Source organism: Bombina bombina, chromosome 5 (assembly GCF_027579735.1).
Source record: "Bombina bombina isolate aBomBom1 chromosome 5, aBomBom1.pri, whole genome shotgun sequence".
Taxonomy (NCBI): domain Eukaryota; kingdom Metazoa; phylum Chordata; class Amphibia; order Anura; family Bombinatoridae; genus Bombina; species Bombina bombina.
Genome location: NC_069503.1, coordinates 1,078,086,962 through 1,078,099,392, shown reverse-complemented (window position 1 = coordinate 1,078,099,392; position 12,431 = coordinate 1,078,086,962).

The window sequence follows — 12,431 nt, the reverse complement described above, 5'->3', positions numbered from 1 at the left end:
AGCTGAAGTAAAACAGTTTGACAAAGTTTTTGAGGTAATCTGGGCCAACCACCATCTGTCTGTCTGGGTACCTCCTTTAGATGGATCACTCACTCTTCCTCTTACTGTACAAGCCTCAATATTAGGTTCAGAGTCTTCTCTTTATAGAACTTGCTCAGCCACTCCAACTAGCTGTGTCCCTCTCTATCTGGCCTAGAACATCTCACTGGTTGGCCCTCGCCTTCATCTTTGTTGCCCAGTCTTAGCCTTTCCTATAGGCTGTGTTCCAGTCATCCTTCACAACCTTACAAAAAACATATTAACACTCACATTGGAACTGCTTTATCTGTCTTTGTAAATGATGCTATGTCATTGTTCCTCAAGTACCCCCAACAGGTCAGGTTTTTATTATAGTTAAACCAGTGCACAGGTGAAATAATCAGCTGATGGGTAAGAGCAGGTTTGTAACCATGGTTAATGATCAACTGATTACTTCACCTATGGACTGGTTCAGCTATAATGAAAACCTGGCCTGTGGGGGGTACTTGAGGACCGCGGTTTAGAAACACTGATCTGTGTAACTGTTAGAAGTATCAGAATTGGGGAAAGATGTGAAATTAACTGATTTGGTTTCAATTCATTTGTTTGCAATGGAGAGTTTTTCAAAGCTTTGTCAATTCAATATTTTAACCTAAGGATTAAACTTAAAAACATTATTAGAAAAACATTTTTATTTGCCTATAATTAATTGCTTACTAGCTTGCTTTTTAAATCTGATGACATCGCAAGCAGAGATGCTTTACTAAACCATGCAAGATGCATCAACTCATTTATGAGAACATGCATTTATCTTGTCAAAATATTACCCCAGAGAATGAAACAAAATCTAGAAACAGAAAATCATCACATTTGACTACTATCTACTTTTTGCAAATAATTTAATTAAAAAATATTTGTACTTAAGTATTCATTTAAAAAAATAAAAAAATAAAAATAAAAATTTATATATATATATATATATATATATATATATTATATACTTCCAATTGTTCATATTTCCCATTAGAGATGTGCATTCATCTGGGCATTTGTTTCTGCCAGATATTGTATTCAGAGTTTTTATTGTTGTTTTCAAAGGGAAATATATACAGCTAATTTTAACAAAAATCTTACCTTAAAGAATTTGAAAAACTAATAGAAAATATCTTTAAATGCTAACAAAACATACAACTCGTTGATTGACTAGCTCACAGATGCACAGAAGTCACACAAATGAACATTCAATAGCTCTAGTCAAAGTGATTGAAAATGTCTGAGCTTTCCCTGGTCACCCACCTTTCTATGATTAGGTTAAGGCTTGAATGGATGTCTGTATGAATTAAAGGGGCAATAAATTAAAAATAAATGTTTCATTAATCAGATAGGGCATGTCATTTTAAACAACTTTCCAATTTACTTTTATCATCAAATTTGCTTTGTTTTCTTAGTATTCTTTGTTGAAAGCTAAACCTAGTTGGGCTCATAGACTGATTTCTAATCCCTTGAAGGCTGCCTCTTACCTCATTGCATGTTATTAGCTTTTCACAGCTAGAGAGTGCTAGTTCATTTGTTCCATATAGATAACATTGTGATCACTCCCGTGGAGTTATTTAAAGGGACACTGAACTTTTTTCTTTCCTGATTCAGGAAATTCTTTCTAATTTACTCCTATTATCAAATTTTCTTCATTCTCTTGGTATCTTTATTTGAAATGCAAGAATGTAAGTTTAGATACCGGCCCATTTTTGGTGAACAACCTGGTTATTCTTGCTGATTGGTGGATACATTCATTCACCAATAAAAAGTGCTGTCCAGAGTTCTTAACCAAAAAAAAGCTTAGATGCCTTCTTTTTCAAATATAGATAGCAAGAGAACGAAGAAACATTTACAATAGGGGTAAATGATAACGTTGCTTAAAATTGCATGCTCTATCTGAATCACAAAAGAAAAAATTTGGGTTCAGTGTCCCTTTAAGAGTCAGTACTGATTGGCTAAAATGCAAGTCTGTCAAAAGAACCAAAACAAGGGGACAGTCTGCACAGACTTAGATACAAAGTAATCACAGAGGTAAAAAGTATATCAATATAAAAGTGTTGGTTATGCAAAACTATCTTTTTAAATAATAAACATTTTCCATTAGACTCTCTCTTCAAAAACAATATTAAAAGGACAGTATACACAAATTTTCCATATAACTGCATGTTAGACACTACTATAAAGAAGAATATGCACAGATACTGATCTAAAAATCCAGTAGAAAACCTTTTAAAAACTTAAAAAAGCACTGTTGATGAGGTTTGTCTGGGACACCCACTGAAAGGGGCTGGGAAAACAAAAATAGCACCCTCCCCCCTTCCCTGCATATGAAAAGACAGATAACATAAACAGGAGCCTGCAGGAGTCTGTAAACGCGCGTATACATCTGGCACTGTGGGGCTTGGTTAGGAGTCTTAAAATCAACACGTTATTAAAAAAAATAAGCAAAACTAAACATTTTTATAAAAACAATACCAGATGGGCTATAAATGGATAATCAACAAAACATTTATGCAAAGAAAAATCTAGTGTACAACGTCTTATTTCTCCCCTACTACCAGCCCTGACATCTAGCCTTTAACTCTTTGGCTGCCACAAAATGGCAAAATAGATGTAAAATATTAAATATCACATACATAATGTATATATATATAAATAATATATATATTAGATGTGTGTAGGTCTAAAATCTGAGTCAGATAGCCCTTCCTACACTCCGGTGCCCAGCAGCAGCACCACATATTGTACTTTTGAGACATATGTATGCGGTGGTGATTAAAATTGGTGGTTAAGATTGTCTGGCTGTAATTCCTTAGTGTGATAAAGGCGCTTATTGTGCCATGGCCAATTGGCCATAGCAATGTAACCTGTGGCTGGAAGTAAAAAGGATATATTCAAAGTGGGGGGGGGGGGGGAATTGTGTTTCGGTTGCTACTTCGGTTATGTTCCTGAACAGTTATGAGTTACACATGTTACAGGGTGTGCAAGGAGAATCATAGATAGTGCTGCCCAGAGGCAATATTCATGTTCCACCCTAAACACCTGGCAACATGTGTAACTCATAACTGTCCAGGAAAACATGGCTGAGGCAGCAATCCTATCTGTGTTAAAAATGTACCTTATTTTGCTGCATTTTTAGAAACTGGGCTCCTCTTGCAGCTGCAACAAGCTGGCTAATGTCTGCCACAGGGCAGTTTGAATGCAGAACTGGTGGGGTGGGTCACAGTACTATCGAGGGTTGATAAAAAATGAATTATTTAAAAACAAAACAATTTTTTTTTTCAATTTAAATAAGATTAAATCACTATTTTTTGTAAAATAAATATATTTATTGGTTCTATTACTATTACTTTGAATTACTTTTTTTTTTGGGGGGGGGAGTTCATTAGGTCCGCCATTGGTACCAGTTGCAACTTACCTGAATCCAGCTATAACAGCTGCACTTACCTGGTGTCCCATAAACGCTTACCCGCCAGTATCTGCTGAATTTCCTATACTTGCTGAGTCTACTCCACCTGCTGTACCAACTGCAGCTGTCTAGTTGGCTTCATCTGCTGTATTACCAGTGCTCTCCTTTTGCCATCTCCTATTTGGTACCTAACCTTTTGCCTGTTCTTGGACTCTCCTCTTGTTTTAGCTCCTGGTACTTTTTTGCTTGACTGATCTGCATGTCCCGGACCTTTGGCCTGTTCTTGGACTCTGCTCTTACTTTTCCCTTTGGTACCTTGTTGCTAGACTTATCTCCTGGTACCTGACCTTTGGCCTGTTCTTGAACTCTGCTCTTGCTTTAACCCCTGGTACTTTGTTGCTGGACTATTCTGCCTGTACCTAACCTCTGGCCTGTTCTTGGACTCTGCTCTTGCTTCACCTTCTGATATTTTGTTGCTGAACTGATCTCCGGTACCTGACCTTTAGCCTGTTCTTGGACTTTGCTCTTGCTTTTCCCCTTGGTACCTTTGTTTCTGAACTGATTTCCTGGTACCTGATCTCTGGCCTATTATTGAATCCTAAACTCTCACAATTACAAACAAGTTAGATAATTAGCCAAAAAATATAGCTCCTTTCCCCTCTTCCTGAACCTTTGTTGTAGCCAAACACTACAAATAAATTTACAAATCGATTTGGTAACGCAATCATTCCTTCTTAATCTATTTTATCCAATAATGTTTTCACTTGTTCATATACCAGAAGACTCACAAATTGACATAAATTCCGATAAATGCACATTTCTCTTTTCATACATCAAGATTAGTGAAATATTAGTGAAATATTAGCATGATTGTGATTTAACAAACGAAGATTACTGTTAACCTACTTGTATGCTCATGAAATATTATATAGATAGGCCAGAAAATAAATAAATAAATAAATAAAAGAGTTAATTTCCAACACTTCTTGTCATTCATCATTACAGAATCTAACCCCATGAGAAAAGGCGCAGCTGTGCCCCAGACACAGTAATGGTTTCCAAGACAACAAAACATTTGTCCAGCATTTTAGATTTATTTTGTGTACATAAAAATCCATTTGACCCTGTTTGTAAGATTTTATTTTACTTTTTTCATTTTGCTTTGATAACTTTGATTTATGAAAGATGATTTTACGTGGACAAAAGGATCATTAATATTCATTATGTGCAGTTTTACTGTAATAGATTATCTGGTTGACATCTTGTAATAGAGTTGCAGGGCGGAAGTATTTACAGTAGGCTAAAAATACTGTTTGAAAAATGTAGTGCTTATTTACAGATACAGTACATATCTATCTAAAAAACTGTCACATTAATGTTAACATCATTTTTTAGACAAATATCAATTGTTTTGCAGTCTCATGACACACCCCTTAAAAAGCCTCTTGAATGTTGTTTTTCTTACTTTCTTTGCTGTAGCCAATTAACAACAGTTAAAAACATGGTACCACACATATAAACCAATCAATGGGCATCATATAGTGGTGTCAAGGTTCTGCTTTCCATGGAAATGTACTCCAACCTCTCTTTTTTTTTAAGTTAAAATACAGGAAAACCAGAAAAATAAATAATGAAAATGCATTGCATTATTTTTTGAGGAATACTAACCTTAAAGGACCATAATAGTAAAAAAATGACATGCTCAACTTCAACTCCTTTAGAGCATTTAATTTTGAGACTATTGACCCTGCAGTACTGAGTGTTTAACCCCGGCAAAGGGTTTAAACACACAGTAGAAGTGCTGTTCAGGACACGCGGAGCACTGCAGGTCTTGAGTGGAACTTGCCACTGATCCAATCAGCAGCGCTAGTGACATGACTCAGATGTTTAACTAGCGCTGCTAACTGGATCAGTGGCATTTTCACCTCGCCAAGCCTTGCGCAGAATATATCAGTACCGTAACTCCCTGGAAGTTCTACCACCTAATGCATGCGCAATATCTACCTGTTAACCATCACCCCCCCCACTGCAATAACTAAATAAAGTATTAACCCCTAATCCCCCAACCCCCACATTGCAAAATATCTAATTAACCTATTAACCCCTAAACCGCCACCCCCCACTACGCAATATATCTAATAAAGTGATTAACCCCTAAACTGCCATCCCTCACAACGCAAACTACTTAATAAATGTATTAACCCCTAATCCGTCACTCACAACGTAATAAACCTAATTACACTATTAACCCCTAAATCGCCAACTCCCAAAATTGTATGGGCCAGACTACGAGTGCAAAAAAGCAAGTATTATAGAACGCTGATATCAATACCATATAACGGGATAGATTACTAGTGGAGCGCAATTTAGAGGTTCCGCATTAACTTCGCTAGAAGGTGGCTTTTTAGTGCATCGGTAACGCTCGTATTACAAGTTGAAATTAAAACGTTTTTGCCCAAGCAAAAAAATTATCGAGACCGTGTTAACTTCTCCTTTTTACGTCAATGGAGCGTGAAAACTTAAAGGGATATGAAACCCAAATTATTCTCTAATCATTCAGATAGATCCTGCGATTTTAAACAACTTTAGAATTTACTTTTATTATCATTTTTCTTCATTCTCTTGGTATATTTTGTTGATAAGCAGGGACTTATGCTTTGGAACTGGGCCATTGCTGGAACACTTAATGGCAGCAGTTTGCAAAAATGTTATTCACTAGATGGCAGAACTATTTCCTGTCACGTAGTGCTCACAGATGTCTACCTAGGTATCTCTTCAACACAGAATATCATGAGAACAAAGCAAATATGATAATATACGTAAATTGGAAAGTTGTTTTTTTTCAAATGGTTTGCTCTGTCTGAATCTAAAAAAAGAACATTTTAGGGTTTCATATCGCTTTAAAAAACACCCATACTCTCACATAGCAGAACATGTTCTCTTATATCTTAAATATAAATATATAAATATATATGTAAATATCTCTCTCTATATATAGATAGATAGATAGATAGATAGATAGATAGATAGATAGATAGATAGATAGATACTGTATATAGGTATAGATGTGTATTTTACATGATTAGTATGAGATATATATATATATCTATATATATGTATATCTATCTCATACTGTTCATGTAAAATACACATCTATACCTATATACAGTATCTATCTATCTATCTATCTATCTATCTATCTATCTATATATTTAAAGTGAATGTAAACTTTGACGAATGTGTGCCACTTTTGAAAAATCCTATTAAAAATGGGCACTTTCATTCATCAAAGTTTACATTGCACCGGTTTTGTTAAAATAATTACATTTTCTTCTTGAAATCCGGACCAGCGATTCCCCCGCCTGCCGCTCATCTCTTCATACATCAGAAATGAAGATTCCGGCTTCCTCCAATCATGGCATGGCCTCAGGCAATGTTTGCTCTGGGGTGGGGAAGCCGCGATTGGAGGAAGTCAGAATATTAATTTCAGACATATGAAGAGACGAGCGGCAGGCGGGGGAATCGCTGGTCCGGCTTTCATGAAGAAAATTTAAGTATTTTAACAAAACAGGTGAAATGTAAACTTTGATGAATGAAAGTGCCCCTGTTTTAATAGGATTTTTAAAAACCGGGCACACATTCGTCAAAGTTTACATTCAATTTAATAATCAAAAGCACATTATTTTCTATGTGAAGAACATAGGAATGTAAAATATGCATTTTGCACATCATGTTTCATGATTTAGGTCAGGTTAGCGCACATGAAAACTTAGTAATCTTAAGGTTATCAAAATATTGCATATACAATATTTTAACAATCAATAACAATTATTAAAAATGATTAAACATACTGTAAAATAGTATAACTAATCTATGTGAAAAACACATGTTTTATATTCCTATGTATTCACATAGAAAAAAAAAATGTACTTTTTATTATTAAATTTATATATATATATATATATATATATATATATATATATATATGTATATATAAATATATATGATGATTCATGTCAAATAGATATCTATATATACAGTATCTATGGGAATGAATATACAGGTATAGGTATATACACATATATATATAGAAATATGTATTTAAAATAAAAAGGAAATTTTCCTGTAAGTGAAGAACATGTGAATGTAAAATATGTACAGTAAATATACATTAAAGGGACAGTCAAGTCCCAAAAAAACTTGCATGATTTAAATAGGGCATTTAATTTTAAACATCTTTCCAATTTACTTTTATCACCAATTTTGCTTTGTTCTCTTGATATTCTTAGTTGAAAGCTAAAACTAGGAGGTTCACATGCTAATTTCATAGACCTTGAAGACTGCCTCTAATCTGAATGCATTTTGACCACTAGAGGGCATTAGTTCATGTGTTTCATATAGATAACATTGAGCTCATGCACGTGAAGTGACCTAGGAGTGAGCACTGATTGGCTAAAAAGCAAGTCTGTCGAAAGAACTGCAATAAGGGAGCAGTCAGCAGAAGCTTAGATACAAGGTAATCACAGAGGTAAAACGTGTCTTATTATAACTGTGTTGGTTATGCAGAACAGGGGAATGGGTATTAAAGGTATTTTCTTTCGTTTTAAACAACACAAATTCTGGTGTTGACTGTCCCTTTAAAACACATAAATACATCTGTACACACACAGGGCTGAGCATGTTGCAGGGTCATGGGATGTGTACCCGGTCCGGTATGAGAGTGCAGTTCCCTTCCGTGTTTTGTATATGTCTAGGCTTATTACATATGCCTGTGCACCCTTCCCTTGTTCCCAGTTTGTTTGGATTTGAAAGCTTGCATTGTGTGGCTGTTTTAGGGTCCCAGGTATTGGAAAGGACCTTGACAAGGTACCTGGGCTTGTCCCATTTGGCCAGATGCGGTAACTAACCTTTCCATTTTTGCTTTTAAATCTTAGCTGAGAGCTTGTAAGTGAGTGCTGGGTTTTCTCTGTGTGTTGTATTAATTTGTTTTGTAATTTTCACTATGGTTCTTGCACCCAGACCTGTCTGGGGTTAACTGCTTGTGACTCTGGGGACAGCACAGCTTCCTGTGAGTGCCAGTGGCACCCAGGGCTGAGCATGTTGCAGGGTCATGGGATGTGTACCCGGTCCGGTATGAGAGTGCAGTTCCCTTCCGTGTTTTGTATCTGTCTAGGGTGATTACATATGCCTGTGCACCCTACCCTTGTTCCCAGTTTGTTTGGATTTGAAAGCTTGCATTGTGTGGCTGTTTTAGAGTCCCAGGTATTGGAAAGGACCTTGACGAGGTACCTGGGCTTGTCCAATTTGGCCAGATGCGGTAACTAACCTTTCCATTTTTGCTTTTAAATCTTAGCTGAGAGCTTGTAAGTGAGTGCTGGGTTTTCTCTGTGTGTTGTATTAATTTGTTTTGTAATTTTCACTATGGTTCTTGCACCCAGACCTGTCTGGGGTTAACTGCTTGTGACTCTGAGGACAGTGCCAGTGGCACCCAGGGCTGAGCATGTTGCAGGGTCATGGGATGTGTACCCGGTCCGGTATGAGAGTGCAGTTCCCTTCCGTGTTTTGTAAATGTCTAGGCTGATTACATATGCCTGTGCACCCTTCCCTTGTTCCCAGTTTGTTTGGATTTGAAAGCTTGCATTGTATGGCTGTTTTAGGGTCCCAGGTATTGGAAAGGACCTTGACGAGGTACCTGGGCTTGTCCCATTTGGCCAGATGCGGTAACTAGCCTTTCTATTTTTGCTTTTAAATCTTAGCTGAGAGCTTGTGAGTGCTGGGTTTTCTCTGTGTGTTGTATTAATTTGTTTTGTAATTTTCCCTATGGTTCTTGCACCCAGACCTGTCTGGGGTTAACTGCTTGTGACTCTGGGGACAGCACAGCTTCCTGTGAGTGCCAGTGGCACCCAGGGCTGAGCATGTTGCAGGGTCAAGGGATGTGTACCCGGTCCGGTATGAGAGTGCAGTTCCCTTCCGTGTTTTGTATAGATATATATATATATATTCACCTATTTAGACATGTATAAATATGTATGTCATTGTTAAAGCCCTTTGCATGCCTGAGACCTCATATCTTTGAACCCTTATAACTAATGAATGCAATATTTTTTTAAATAATTGTATTAGTGTTATCATATGTGTAACTGTACTTTTAAATGTATTTTTTATGTTTTTTCTGCAACCAGAGGTCTGAAGTCATGCTAAAGTTGATTGTGCTCAAACGAACGCGTTTACTTTCAATTACTAAGCGCCCAAAGAGCCACAATAAACCGCTTATTGCTTGCACACAACAGCGCTCAACTCATAATTTAGACCAAAGCCTTTTTTATCATGGACGTGTAATATCAGATTGTGTGCTATCAGTGTTACAGGTGCGTGATATGGATAGCGCACCCTACTTTATCAATTGCGCTTCACTTGAAATCTGAGCCAATACGACATTTTATTGTTCACACCTCCACACTACAAAAGTAAACTATTAGCCCGCTGACAAACTTTAAGCAATAGGGAAAAAACATCCAAGATAACATTAAAAAAATAAGCCATCTACACACATTTTATAGTACTGTATCTTCATCTGAGCACTTTGAAACAATATATAGCTGAAGTATATATGTAGCCCTATAACTTTTTTTACAAAAATAAAATATTAATTTCCAAAAAATACCTGGATAAATGACAAATGACTTTCATGGGGTTTAACATAAAAATAGACGCATTTCTAGAAATCCATATACTCAAATTACAGGTTATGTTTTCTCTTTTTAAATTAGCAAATACGTGCATAGCCTGCCCCATATGTGCTCAATTGTAGGATATTATGTGCGCTTCTCAGGGGACAATAGCTATCTCTTGCAACTGGTTGACCACATGTTCAGCTATGTCCCACTGAGGAATTGCGGCTGTGTAGCTGACTTTATGTGCTTTATCTGTTTCCAGAGGTTAAACTCAAGCAATATTACAATAATAAAATTATCTAAAAAATTCCAGCCTTTTCTTATTGCACTTTTATACCCATTAGGAAAGGTGCATCAGATTTTTTTTGGAGGAAATGACATGGATAATGACTGTGATTTACATCTGTTTTATGATGATATTATTAGTTGCTTTTAAAGTATTATCTTTTTGTACCCACAACTGTGTAGTTATGTTTTTTCATCCTGTGCTCAAATTTAAAGGGACAGTTAAGTAAAAATTAAATTTTTATGATTCAGATATGGCATGAAATTTTAAAATTCAAATTTGCTTTGTTCTTTGTTATTCTTTGTTGAAAGCTAAACCTACGTAGGCTAATAAAGTGATGCCTAAGTCATTGAAGGCTGCCTCTTATCTCAGTGCATTTTATTAGCTTTTCACAGTTAGACAGTGCTAGTTAATGTGTCATATAAACATTGTGCTCACTCCCATGGAGTTATTTATGAGTCAGCAATGATTGGATACAATGCAAGTTTGTCAAAAGAACTGAAATAAGAGGGCAGTCTGCAGAGGCGTAGATACAAGGTAATCACAGATGTAAAAAGTGTTTTAAAGGGACAGTCTATAGAAAAATTGTTATTGTTTAAAAACATAGATAATGCCTTTACTACCCATTCCCCAGCTTTGCACAACCAACATTGTTAGATTAATATACTTTATAACATTTAAACCTCAAAATGTCTGCCTGTTTCAAAGGCTTTATTGACAGCCTATTAATCACATGCTTTTGTAATTGCTTTTCACAACAGGAGACTGCTAGTTCATGTGGCCCATATAGATAACATTGTGTTCACCACAAACCAAAGAAGAAAAGACTAGAGGCACCAAGATGAACACTTGAACAGTCCTTTATTATGTTAAAAGGTACAAATGGAAAACCAGGTTAATAGCTTGAAAACCCTCAGGGCGAGGTGTGGGTTGCAGAACTCCACGTACCCTAGCGCTGACACGTTTCGGCTGTTGCCGTAATCGTAGCTTTCAGGTTCTCAAGCAGATTCCTATTTAAACATTAAGACAATCTGTCATTGGTTAAAACAAACCACATGGTAGAGCACACCTCCACATCCATAATTATAGATATGCCCATTGTGGATGGCCCTAATTATTAAAAAAATGTTTAAAAGGTAATTACAACACACATATATATATGAAAAAAATGATACGATTCAAAGCCAATGTCATAGAAAGGAAATTTACAGAAAGCGTCATTTCATCTGCTGAATATTCAATGTTACATAGATTTTCCAGAAGTTTTATATCATGACATTATTCTAAATGTGAACCCCTCTATATCATCCTTCTGACTTACACTTTACTTGACCATGCTATAACGTTTAACCCTTTACTAGGAGAAAAGAGACAGAATTTCTGATTGGCTTACCCTTATTTAACTCCTCTAACGTGTGAGGCCTGATCAATTCCATGGCACAAAGAGCAAGTACATATCGGGAAAAATAGATATTTACAAATAGAAGTATCTGTTATTTACATGCGTCTATACAGAGAGTCTGGATACACAGGCTAACATCAGTAGTTTATCAAATCGAATTCTGAATTGAACCCAGTGGGAACTCTGGTGTTCAGCCTGTGTATCCAGAAATGTTCTCTCTTTGAAAGAATGGCATCCCTGTCCCCCCCTCTATTTTCTGTATTTACCACCTCTATGATGGTCCAAGAGAGTGGCATGGGATATTTGCAATGTTTTTCTCTAAAGTGACTCACTAAGGGTGTAGAAAGTTTCCCTTGTTTGATATCATAAATATGTTCCCTGACCCTAGTCCTCACTTGTCGGGTCATTAAACCTGTATATTGGATGTCACAAATATCACTATTCAGCAAATAAATTGCATAGATTGACCTACAATTAAAAAATGCTCTATGTGAAAAAGTCTCACCAGTGTGTGAACTCCTGAACATATTACCCAGCCTAACGTGTTTGCAAGCTATGCAATTTCTATAACTGCATCTGTACACCCCTTTGAACCTAAGCCAAGAG